Raw genomic sequence first — 12,839 nt, forward strand, 5'->3', positions numbered from 1 at the left:
CCGGCGGCACGGGGGGTACGGCAATAAAGCAGCCAAGGTGTGTCTGGAAGTGAGAGACGGGCACGCTGATGATGCTCAGTGAGGGGGACCGCTGGCTCACACCATGTCCCTCGGGTGGCCGGTGGGGACTTCCCCAGCCGGGCAGTGCCCATGGCTCCTGGCCCTGGCTGGCAGGCACAGGGTGCAGAGGTGGAGGGGAATGGACTGGGGGCTGCCAGCACTTGGCAAAGGGAGAGCTGTTTTGCAGCATAAACCCTGCTTTTCTCTCCCTGGGTGGGAGAGGGCTTCCCCTCCGATGGATACTGAACACAAGTGCCCTGTGTCATCCAGCATGCCAGTGGCATGGGGTTTTCCCAAGTTCCTCCTAACTACCATCAAGGAAATCAGCTTGCAGCCAGGTCCAGCAAATATGTGAAAGGGATTGGGAGTGACATAACAGCTTTCTGCCCAAAGCACTGCGCCACAGCTCCACTGGTTTGGCCACAAAGTAGCTCCTTTTTGAGCTATGCCTGGCCACCAAGAGCTGGAAAAGCCTAGCCGCGCTCTTGAGAGGAGCTGGTGCCCTGTGGGGAGCTCTGGCCTGGAAGGCAAAAGCATATTTAGCCCTGGAAGACTAAAGCATATTCAGGCTAAATCCATATTCAGCAGCAAATTCTTTGGAAAAGAGCACTGCACAGCACAGGAATGCTAGATCATTTGACCCTGTCATGGAAATCCACTCCAAACCCTCCTCCTCCTAAAGGTGAAGCTGATTTTATCTCTTCTTGCAAAATCCTCCATTTCAGCATTAACTAACCCACCTCAGACACTTGGGCTGCTCATATTTATGTGTTGACTCTGGCAGAGTGTTGCTACATTCCTGCCTTTGGCAATGCAGCCACGCAGCCATCTGTGAGCTGGGCAGTCCAGCTGCATGCCATGCACTTTGACCAGTCTTCCCACCTCCACTCCAGTGCCCAGCTAATGCTTTTGTCAGATGCAGTGCCCATGAGAGCATCCAGAGCATGAGCAGCATCCTAGGGAGAGACACAGTGACAGATCCAGCTGCTCTGCTGCACTGGTGACTTCTCAGGGCACCAGAGAATGAGAAATACATGGGACTGGACACGTATTCCCACCCACACCCACCACCCTTGCTGCTGGTGTTTCCCTAAATTAGCAAAAACACAAAGAAAACTCCAGGTAGAATTTAACTCCAGTGTAGGGAGAAACAACTGCTGGAAAGGAGGGAGCACACAAGACACAGGACTTGCTTTCGAATAACCCTTCAACCTCAGGGTAATTACTGCTGTGGTGTTCCGAGGAAAACAAGGTCAGGAGGAGGAGAGCTCAGGGCAAGGTTCCCAGGGCTGTGCACAAGCAACTAGGACAAGGGTGTTTGTTTGGCCTTTTGAGGGGCTACAGCCTGGATTAGTCTCAGAGAGAATGCAAGACCCAGAGGGAGCTGCAGAAAAAGCATCAGCCTCTCTAAAAACAGAAAGCAAAATGTTTTCTTTCTGTCCCCAGAGGCATGAATGCCAATGTCGTAGGAGCGTGCATGGGAAAGGATATTAAGAAGCGAGTTGTGGAGGCCAGATGGAGCAATGCTCTCCACAGGGACAGTGCTGCTTGCAAGTTCCGGTGGCTCTTTGAATGATGCAATGGAGAAGGGCATCCCAAGAGAAACCACACTTGGGAAGTGTCTCTGCTGTCCCAGTGGAAAGCTCTGGACATGGGCAGCAGAGAAGAGAGAGGAACAACCTGTCAAGGACAGGGAACAAAGGAGGAACAGAGACAGCTCCCACAGGCAAACACCACGCCCGGGCTCCTACGGCCGCCAAGTTTTTGCAAGGGATGGCTCCACTTGAAAGAGCTGGGTAGGTCGAAGGTCAGGCGTAATTTCACTCCCTTCTGCAGGGACTACTTAGGCCTTGCTGTTGCAGTATTTACCACTGGGTTTGGTTTCTTCTGCAGAGAGATCTGCCAGATTCTGCTGTGCGTAACCCCTTCCAAGCTGTGCTGATAGCAGATAGCCTGCTTCCCGTAGCTGGGGTGATAAAGAGAAAAATAGGTGAAGATGGGGGCCATGCATTTCTCTGATGCAATCTTATTTATTTTCCAGCTTATACAAAGGTGTTTTCCTGTGAACAAGAGAGGTGAACAATGCACAGATGATCCCTTGCCCAAGCATAAAGCCCCCATCTGCCATAAAAGTGACCAGGGCGCATCTCGTGGCTGATGAATGTGCAGTGACAGCTTTGATATCAGCACAGTTTCATGCTCCTTCCCTCCACTCCCTCTCAGAAACTCACAGGACCTCTCCCCACCACAATCAGGTAGCAAAGATGCCCCTCCACCCCCCCCACTCAGCCCTTGAATGCATCTTGTTTTGGGTAGCAGCTCCTATTGTTTCAACTATCTGTTCTGTAAAGGAGTTCACTGGCTTAGGTCTATCTCAAAAGTTAGCTGCTACACCCCAGAGAGATTCCCCACCCAAAACACTCCCACAACACTCCTTGCAACATGGTTTTCCTCTCCCATCCCAGTTAAAATCCCTGACAGAGGTAGCCCTCATCCTTCGCAGGCACAACTCTTTTTTAAGGTTCAAAGTTGTGGTTCAGGCCACAGCACAGGTCCTGGGAAAGCTTCCTGCCACATGGGACCAGTCGTCCCATCCTGCCACACATGTTAGCCACTCTGAGTGGGAAGGAGAAATGATCTGTGGCACCACAGCAGTGGATTAAGCCCCAGTCTGCTCTTAATCCCTCTAACAGGATAAGCAAGGGCTTGTGCCAGCATCTCTAACCTCCTGCAGCCCCAGCCAGCGTCACTGCCCGCCGGCCTACCAGCACGAGGTTTCCAGCAGCTGCCCAAGATATCCACTGGCTGGGACAACCCTTGCATGTAGCCAGACTCCTCTGTTTTGTTTCTTGAAGAACAAAAGGCTTCCACACTCTCTGCCCTCTCCACCAAAAGGGTAATAGCTTCTTTACACACAGGCTGTACACTTAGGGATACTACTGTTTAGGAATTGGGAACTTCAGGACTAATAAAAAAACCTGGATACTGAATATCCTTGGGGCATGGAAAGCTCCATAAGGCTACTGAGAGCCCTTCAGGATATCTACAACTTTCTGATTTGAAAGGAAGAAGGCAAAGGGCAGCACCATGCCCTGGTTTCGCTCTGCTGCCCGCTGCTGATCCTGTCGGAGCTCAGATGAGATTCCAGCCAGTTTAACTTCAAGTCCTTTGCTCTAACCTAAATAAACAAGATTATAGCCAGCTTAGAGTTGGTGTGTCTGTGTAAGGTACTTAATATAAGCACCTTTATATAACCCCCCCTCTCTGAATCCTTTGCAGTCTTTAAGGATTTATCCATGCTTATCTCCAGCAGAAAAGGTGTTGCCTTCATCTTCATTTGGCAGATTGAAAACCAAGGGCTGGAAGGGCTCGAGGGAAGGACGTATCTCTCTTTATTTTGTCCATCCAAAAGCTAGACATGCAGGCTTGGCCTCTTAACACACACGGCCTCATCAGCCAGTGGTAACAGCACCACTTCCTAAGGTTATTTGTAAATGCTACAGGAGGAATTACCATGGGAAATACCTGTCTCCTCACTGATGATGGATTAGCATCGACCTCAGGCCAGGATTAAAGCCCTTTGTGGTGGTGACTCCCTGTGGTGCTCATCTCAGAGCACTGCCCAGGACAGACGGGGCACAGTCCACCGTCCCTCTGTAGCCTGTTGCTTGGGAGCACCAACCTGTAACACGAGCCCACACTCCGTGGTATGCCAGGGGGCTTAATCCCTGATGCATCAGAAGCTTCAAGCAGCCAGAGCACTGAGCAGATACCACAGGAAGATAAACCATGGCTCTTTTGTTCTTTTTCAGGAAGCACTTTGCAAGCTCCTGCCTTGACACAAAGCACTAAATTGTGTACTTGATAGCTTCATTATCCAGGTCCCTCTGATAACCCGGGTTTCTGTGGCAGGTTTTTGATCCTCACCCTGTTACCACACTCACAAGACCCTTCCTTACTCAAGCCACCAATTTGGTGCATGTGCTTCTGGCACATGTTTCATGGAAGGTCCTCCAACGCCTGCAGGGCTTAAGGCAAGCTCACAGTGTGATTAAACACGGGCCTGATGGCGCTAATGCTGCATGAATATGGAACAACACTAATGAACTCTAACGAGCTAGACCACAGGGTTTGTTTGCAAGAGCCCAGAACCAGTCCTACCGGCTGGTGGAGAAGAGGCAGTTTGCTCATTACTGCACGCTCCCCTCCCGCCCATCCATGCCGAGAGAGGCTCTGCCCAGGTGGAGGCCTTATTAATTTGTAAAGTTGTCTTTTGATCTCCGTATCTCGAAGCATAATGAGAAGGTTTGAACTCTGCCTGTCCCACCCTCTCCATACCTCCCACTTGCTCTGATCCCCCAGAACCTGGCAGGCAAGGGGAGAACTACCCCAGTTCTAGGATTCTATTCTTCCTGGAGAGAAGCATATTTGTGGCCTTCTAAAACACACTTCAGTAACCACAACCGTGGCTGATGTAGCAGGAAAGCATCAGTCCCTGCACACCTTCCTCTCTCTCACACACACACCTGACCCTGTGAGGGAAGCCAGGGTGACCACACCTCCAAAGCAGCTCCTTATTCCCTTGGTTCCCCCAGGCCAAAGCAGCTCTTGGAGGCCACCTGGAGTCACTTGTGCCCCTAGGTGGAGAGGCTGGTGACCACTGATGCAGGATGTTGGCTCCTGTAGGACCTCTGCTCTGGAAGGAAGTTCCTAGTGACCAGTGTGTTCCGCTGGAGCTGCTGCAGGAGCTCCTGTGCTGGCAAAGAGCCAAACATCCCACTCATCTCGTGACCCATTAGAGCCTTCCCCTCGTGATTCTGTCTCTCTCCCATCCGGGATCGATCCTGCACTGCTGGCACACCAGTTGAAGCTCCTTCTCAACCACTTCCTCCCCCTTGGGCTGCAGCCTCTGAAGCCGCAGCAGAAACCGCAGCAAGAGCTCGTTTGGCACCACGCTCTGTGTCCAGGACAGCCGGCTCAGCCACTCAGTTACTCCTCTCCCATGGCTCCTCTTTCTCTCAAAAGGAAATAAAAACAAGCTCCAAGCCAGCAATGTGTCCTCAATGAAAGCCATCTGTCAGAGCCATCGCCATGTTCCCACCGGGCTCTGGTCAGGGTGTCCAGCCCCGCCATGGAGAAGCGCACGTAGCCAGTCCCAGGGGCAGCACGCACCCAAGGGGACACGAGGCTGGAGCAGGGGATGCCACGGGATGGCCAGGCAGCTGTGTCCTCTCTGAGCACTCTGCCTGGGGCTGTGCTACCTCCTCTCTCAGCAGCGACAACAACTTCCAGGCAAGGAGCCAGCTGATAGCTCTGCACATCCACAGATGTCTCCATACAGTTCCCATACACACTGTTTGGAGTGGTGAAGAGCTCCCTAGAAGAAACAAGAGTGGGCTGATGGGCAGGGATATCCACCCATCTCCTCTACCTGCTTCACAATTTCCTCCAAGGGATCTTTCCTAGCACTTAGTTGTGTGACCCTTGTAAAGACTCCCAAGTGTTTCCCCCTCCCTGCCAGGAGGTTTATACCAACATGTTTTTACAACAGACATTATTAGTCATACTCCATATGTCCTCTGCAATCACCCCTCCTTCTCAGTGGGATCTCCCATCACACCAACTACTTTGTCCAGCCTCCAACAGAGCCTTTATTAGAGCGTGAACCCATTTGCCTTCTGCCATCAACTCCCCCTCCAGGCATTTTCACATTTCACTGTTCCCTCTCACCTCCCTGTTCTGCCCTACAGATCAGTTAATAATAATAGATCCAACCTATTCTATCTAGTGTTCTTAGAGAGTTAAGCAGCTGCAGCTCCAGTGCTGAGTCCCTCTACACATCCCCAGCTGGCAATGGGCTGTCACCCCAAGAGCCCCAGCAGAAAAAACAGTGACTCTTACTGCAGACATCCAGGGCAGACACAGAGTAAAAACATGTGGGTTCAACAGCCCTCAGCTCCTAACGGGGCTTTGCAGCTTACCACAGCATTCCCTTTGCTCCATGCTCTGGGCCAGGTTTGTTTGTACGTCTTTAAGGTGTCCCTCAGGGACCTACAGATGCAGCCCCAGCACCTCCTTTAGCATGTGTGGTGGGGCCAGAGCAGTTATTAGGGGCTTTTGTGGTAATCTGTATCCAGTTTAGGAAGCTCTCTTCCATTCCTTGCTAATCCACCTCAGGACTGAGGTAGAAAACAGCATGGAGGTCATTGGCATCAAGATCTGATGTGGCTCATTTCTGTAAGCAGGGCTGGCTTCTTGACACTGTGCTGCACACACCACTCACCTGAAAGAACCCCAGAACCTCCCCACGACCCAGAGGGACGTGCAGTCCCTTTAGCTGTGAATGGGGCTTATTTGCAATCTTCCTCCTCTGTTGTCTGCCTGCATCTCCTCCCTTTAGGTAGGTTGTTTTCTGCAAGACCTGAGAACATAAGAACCTATCTACCTGTGCTTCCTCCTGCTCCAGCTACACCTGCACATCTGCCCTGCCTGCTGCAGGCAGGGAGAGGAGAGCAGCCCTGCCAGCTGTGAGGACAGTGACCCCCAGCCGCAGGGCAGCAGCAGGGCTGTGTTTTGCAGAGCACGTGCAGCCCCACGCAGGAGGCACGTTTGCTCCTGCTGCCTGTGGTTCCTGGCAGGATTTCCAGGGACCAGCCCTCGGCTCACAGAGCTGCTTGTTCAGGAGCATGTTGTGTTTTTGCCTGGGCTTGCAGCTGCCTGTCAGCTGCTGTACAAACACAGCCCTGTCTCCCAGCTCCCCCCAGCCTCTTCTCGCTCCTCAGCCCGGCTCTTTGCGGTGCTCAGGATTAGCCACACCTCAGCTGGGTAAACAGGAGCTGATCCTGCCCCATCAGCCAGCGGCTTTGCAGCCTCAGCTGCCGCAAGCAAGTGCTCCTTTATTTTTCTCCCAAGTAAATCTCCCTTTCATCATTCAGCAGATCTGAAGCCCTTAATTAGACACAGCAGTGGATGTGATCCTCTGCATTGGCTTTATCTTCTATTTTCTTTCTTTATCCTTTTATTTTCTTTCTTCATCCTCCTATTCTTTGCTTTTATTCCGCCCAGCTTCCTTATATTCTGAGCTGTTCTTCATTTTCTCACTCCTTTTACCCACTTTTTTTTTATACCTATCTGAGAAAAGCCACCCTTCCTTTCTGTATGTCACCTTCTGGGTGCTAAATAATGAACTAATGAACTATTCTGGTCTGAAAAAAAGCCCTGGAGGTTGTTCCTAACTCCAGCCAGCACCTTAATCTTCATTCCAGCTCAGAGGCAGCATTTCCTGCAAATTTCTACCTGCTCTGAAGGGATTCTGAGCAGGGAAGGAGGAGGACACCCATTCCCTGCAGCACAGCACCCTCTAGCCTCCGCCAGGGCGGTAGCTCTTTCCTGAGCTGGAAGGAAGGAAGGACCTTCACCATCATCACTCAGCCACGCATCCTCCCATCCTGCCACACTCCCCACACATCCAGCCCTGCTCCCTGCATAACTCCTGCATAACAAAATCCTCCTGCAGCATTACTGCCAAATCTCAGGATGGATTTCATGGGGACTCCGGAGGTCAGGATCTTAAAGCTGGTCTGCTCTGAGGAGACATGGCAAATCAGACGTCATTTCCCACAAGTTGAGACATCAGTTTTGCAAGGTGGAGCCCGCAATAAGCCACGGTGGAGTCAGCCTGGAGATGGGGTCATTACACAGCATCAGCAGCACTGTTTATTTCCTCCAGCCCATGCAATGCATTAACTCAGAGATGGTACAAAGGCAAGCGCTGCTCCTGCAAAGCCAGGTAAGGTCAGCCAGAGGAACGGAGTGCAGTAGCTCTGCAGCTGCTTTGTTTTCTTGGGACACTGATCTGCAGCCTTCCAGGTACCTGTGCATGGAAAAGGGTGGTCACTCCAGCTCACTCCTGGCCATGGTACCAGACCTTCACTGCTTGGCTGTGACTGCCAGTGCATCTCCAGGAAGCCATCAGGCAGATGGCCTTTCACCCAGCCATCCCACTGCTCTTTGCAGCTTCCTGCTCACCTACCCACCTCACCAAACCCTGGCTCCCGTGGACCCCAGCAGCCTCACCCACAACCCTCCTCCCTGCACCAGCATCAAGCCTGTTTCCTCTCACCCTTGCTTTCCTTCTACACCTCCAGGAAACAGAGCTCTGGCTCTCTGCTCCCAAACACCATCACTCATTGTCCCAAATCACAATTGTAACCATTTCTTCTGTACTCACCATCATCCAAATACTGTTGTGTTCTCCCTACCTCCCTTCCTCCCAGATCTATCCCAATTCCCACTATTTTGGCACAAAATCAATTTTCCGCCTCCACTTAGTTTATTTCCATGAATATTGCTCTCTAGGAAAAGGCCCTTCCCCATTCCTCAGGCAATACTAAAATTTGGATTTTTACAAGGGGCTGCTAATCCCATTGTTCAGTTCAGTGAGCGTTTCAGTTTGCAGGATTGCAACCCTGAATTCTCCTCAGGCACCACTACTTCTATGGAAACTTTCCCACAGAAAGCATTTTGCAAGCAGCCACTGAAAAAAAACCCCATAAGACTGTGGTCTTAGTAGACTCCATTGCCAGCTTTCTGAGGTGGGACAATCACAGCCTTTCCAGACTCCAACCTCAGCAACACACTGAGGAAATAGTGGCAAATGTCAGACAGACCACTTGGGATTAAACAGAAGACCAGTGGTTTCCTTTATTCAGCAAGACATCTTGGAAAGTCTCCAGGAGAAGCTCATACATCCTTCTGGCTCTAGTACATCCATTTATCTAAATCCACCCTGCCTTCCTCCAGAGATGTCTCCTCTCCCTGCTCTCACTGCCTGCTAAACACCTGCTGCTCTGGTGCCACCTTCCCTGTACAAACCACCCTGCTTCTGCAGGTGGCTTTAGGGACAGGTGCCACACCAAAGCACTGCCTGGCTCCTGCAGCTGTACCTTAAGTTCAAAATGTGTGAAAGGGGCAGAAACAGCTCTAACTGAACAAGAGGTGGCATTAAAGGTGGTTGCAGAGAACAAGTCTGCTCAGCCTGGCAGCTTTTGGTGCAGAAGGTATCCTGAAGGTAGGAATTTCGCCTAACCAGACTCCCTGGAAAATTCAGTAGTGTTGTGGGACAGGTTCCTTTCAGGGAGATACAAGATGAATCCTTCTCCCAGACCACTGAGTTTGTTTGTGGAGCCAGGCAGGGTTCAAGTGCCATGGAGCAACCAAAAGCAGGAGCAGAAGCAGTGCTGATGCCAGGGAGTGATTTTCAAAACCTCTTCCTCTGGGCAGCAGCTGTGGCTGGATGTGGGGTAAAAGCAGTGAGCTGGCTGCTGGGAAATTGTGGACAGAAACAGCAGAACACAGCCTGGTTAAGTGCTCAGCTCAGTGGCATTTCTCTTTTGGCCTAAAGAATTTGGGAATGCAATAGCCCATCTGCTCTGAAATGATCAGAGATGCAGTCTGTACAAGCAGTCTGAGCCCTCTGGGGTTTGGGAGAAAAACAAAAAAAATGAGTCATAAAGTCTCTAGCAATGGCTTTCAGGCATTAGAGGAGACCAGAGTCTACAGTCTAGAGGGGACAAAAAGGTGGACAGCAGTACCCAGAAGGGCTGAGGTCAGTCACTTCAGTTCTATAATTAGGAAATAAATAGCATGCTAAAGAAACCCAGAGTAGAAGCTTTTGAGGAGTGTGACAGAGCTGGAAGTTGGCAAGGAGCAGCTGAATGAGAATGTGATGGAAAAATACAGATCAGGTGGGCCACGTGCCACCTCCCCAGCTGGTTTGTATGATGCAGCCGTTCTCCCATCCCTGGCACTTGCCTCTGTACATTGCCAGCTCCTCAGGACAGAGGCTGGTCTATTTAGAGCTCTGCAAAGTGCCCATTACTCTTTTAGACACCATTTTCAGAAAATATGTAAAGGTCCAAAGAGCACTGTGCCTCCAGATCCAACAGGCTCAGGAACAGCATGGCTCTGCAGCCCACAAGCCAAAGCCTCACTGGCACTGCAGGGAAGGCAGAGAAGGAGAAGAGGAAAAAGCATTGCCTTTATTTCCATCTGCAAAGCTTTTTTTGTGCTCACATGTCACTGACAGGCACTTTGCTTATTTTCAGCTGGCAATCAAACCCTGCCTAAGAGGTGTTTTCCTTTTTGCTCCTGCTACACACTGCCATAGATGAACACCCTGATGTTTCCTCTGGCAAAAAGGTTTCCTCAGGGGTGCAAAGTCCGCAGGAGTCCTTCAGTGCACAGCATGTTTGCTGAGCAGGAGAAAAGCTGGGCTAGGGGAAATGAAGCAGAAAAACAGTTCAGAGTTGTGGCAGCAACAGCCAAAAGAGAGAGGGATGAGAAGAACAAAAGGTGATTGTCACCACAGTGTTGCACGAGGGTGTCTCGGGCTGGCTCAGCAGCACGTGGAGTTCTCTGTGCCTGGTACCTTTCCAGTTGCTGCATTTAAAAAGGTGGGATTTTCATTAGTCTTTTTTTGGCCTCTCTGTACAGAGGTAATTGCCTGTCCAAAGCACAAGGCAAAGCTGCATTCTTCCAGTGCTTGCAGTTTCCAGCATGTACAATTGTCCATTTTTGCCACACAGCTCAGAGAGGGATCCTCCTGTCTCCAAAGCATTAGGGTGTTCCTGGACACTCCCACCCCACCTCTCAGCAATACCAGCAGGCGCTGGGCTGAAGCAGCTAAATCCCTCCCTAGAAGGCTGGAAATGAAGCTCAGCTCTTTCCAGCGCTGTTCCTTTGGGGATGGCTGAGGCTCAGAAGGCATTTTCTGGGTATGAGCTGTTCACTGTGAGTGGCACAGCCTTGCCCCTGGCTCTGGGCCAGAGTGCTCCAGCCACAGCACAGGCACCCAGGGCTGCTGCAGCGCCAGCCCTGCAGAGCCCACCAGCACATCAGCCACAGCAACTCCCCACACACTCCCTACAAACAGCTTCCTTCACAAGCCACAGCTCACCAGCTGTTTTAACTGCCCAAAGTCAGATTTGCATTCCCAAAATGTGCTTGCTTCCTCCCAGACATCCCTGCTCCCACGCTACAAGGTGCAGCTGGAACCCCTCAACACTGCCCAGAGTAAGACACCAACGACCTGCACTGGTTCTTCCCTCCCTTTCTGGAGACACAGCATCTTTTCTATCACTTCCCTCCTTGGGAACACAGCTCAGGATTCTGGCTCCCATTGCCACAGCCACTTGTGAATTTATGCTGCCACCTCTTCAGTGTTCACCTCTCCTCAGCAAGAAGTGAGCAGCAAGTTTGGTTTGCTTGGTTTTGTGACAGGTCCATAACAATGCTCTCTTCTAACAGCTGAGCTTCTCTCAGGTCAGAGAAATCTCCAACAGTCTCAAGGACTTAAAATAAAAGCCTTGCCTGGAGGCTCAGCTCGGGTTTGAGGCGTGTTTTCCTGCCCGGATCTGTTTTTTCCTGCCTGGATCAGATGGTGAAAGAGCTAAGGTACACCTGGAATCAATTGGACTGCAATTTTCTGCAATCAAACTCAAACACATTCCTCAAATACCTAAAGTTGAGTCTGATACCGGATGTTTATCTGCTGAGCCTATCTGTTAACTTGATCACAAGCATAGCTGCCTTGAGACACACCAAACCTCAGCCCAGCTGAGCCACTAACAAATTTAGCAACCATAAACCCTGGGTATTTTCACAAGGTTAATTAAAAGATAAGGAATACAACTCTGTTTGACTGAGTGGTGTGGGATCACACCTGTAGCAAGTGTGGAGAGAGGAGGATGCTGTTTGTTCTGCCACCTTCATTCCAGAATTTCCCTCTCTGCCCTTACCCAGAGCTCCCTCCTTCCCTGTGACTCAGGCTACAGCAGTTACTCATCCCTCCACGTACACAGCGCCCTGGAAAATGTGACTTGCTCCTTGAGAGCTTTCTCCACGTAGGAAGCTCCAACACCCGGTAAACAGAGGAAACATTTAAAATATCTGAAATGAGAGGAAGGATTTTTCCATCCAGTTATATAAAGCAACCATTAACACAGAACAGTTGATGTTACCAACAACGTAACGCAGGGCTCTTTTGGAAGAACACAAAAAAACCAGGTTTATAAACATCACATCAGGGACAGTTTTTTATCTTATAATTTATTTTCCTTGCAGCGCCATTCAGATGGGGCAGGGTCCATCTACCTCAGAGTGGATTTTGGTGTCCCCATCATACACCCCACTCGGTGGGACAGTGCTGAGCACTCTGAGGGACCAGGGCAGAGCCTTCACCACTGCCAGCACAGCCCAAGGTTGCTCTGACGGACCAGGGCAGAGCCTTCACCACTGCCAGCACAGCCCAAGGCTGCTCTGAGGGACCAGGGCAGAGCCTTCACCATTGCCAGCACAGCCCAAGGCTGCTCTGAGGGACCAGGGCAGAGCCTTCACCATTGCCAGCACAGCCCAAGGCTGCTTCCCAGCGTTCGCCACCCAGAGCTGGGCTCACGATAAACAAACCGAGTGCTGAGGGCCCAGCCACCATTCCTAAGGCTCGAAAGTACTGTTTGTAAAAGACGCAGTATTATGTAACCAGCAGCAGGTACACGACACAGTTTATCGGCAGTCTGGAGGGATCTTTGGTCCTCACGGCCACCGAGCTCCGTATCACTGAGGAGCAACCGTGTCCTGCAGCTGGAGCCGCTCCCCCGGCTGCATCCCCCGCGCCATGGGCGGTGACTGTGGCGGCAAGAAGCGGCGGTATACTAAAAATACAGCTGAGGCTGAGCCGACGGCTGCCCCCACCCCTCACAGCCCACCGTGTCCTCAGACCC

The sequence above is a fragment of the Geospiza fortis genome, unplaced genomic scaffold (assembly GCF_000277835.1).
Source record: "Geospiza fortis unplaced genomic scaffold, GeoFor_1.0 scaffold171, whole genome shotgun sequence".
Lineage (NCBI taxonomy): Eukaryota > Metazoa > Chordata > Aves > Passeriformes > Thraupidae > Geospiza > Geospiza fortis.